Source organism: Lupinus angustifolius, chromosome LG12, assembly GCF_001865875.1.
Source record: "Lupinus angustifolius cultivar Tanjil chromosome LG12, LupAngTanjil_v1.0, whole genome shotgun sequence".
NCBI classification, from domain to species: domain Eukaryota; kingdom Viridiplantae; phylum Streptophyta; class Magnoliopsida; order Fabales; family Fabaceae; genus Lupinus; species Lupinus angustifolius.
The window spans coordinates 3,517,741-3,518,198 of record NC_032020.1 but is presented as its reverse complement, the minus strand read 5'-3'; positions in this window follow the sequence as shown (position 1 = coordinate 3,518,198).

Genomic DNA, 458 nt, shown 5'->3' with positions numbered 1-458 from the left:
TCATCCTATCCTCTTCCTTATCCTCATCCTCGTCCTTATCCTATCCTCATCCTCATCCACATCTTATCCTCATCATCATTCTCGTGCAAATCCCATCCTCATCCCTATCCTCATTCTCGTCCTCATTCTCGTCCTCATCCTCATCCTCTTCCTCATCCCCATCCTATCCTTATCCTCATCCTATCCTCATCATCATCCTATCCGCATCCTCATCTTCATCCTATCCTCATCCTCATCCTATCCTCCTCCTCATCCTCATTCTCGTACTCATCCTTTCCTCTTCCTCATCCTCATCCTCCTCCTCATCCTCCTCTTAATCCTATCCTCATTCTCAACCTCCTTCTATACTCATCCTCATCCTAACCTCATCCTCAACCTCATCCTTACCCTCATCCTCATCCTCTTCCTCATCCTCATCCTCTTCATCCTATCCTTATCCTCATCCACATTCTCATCCT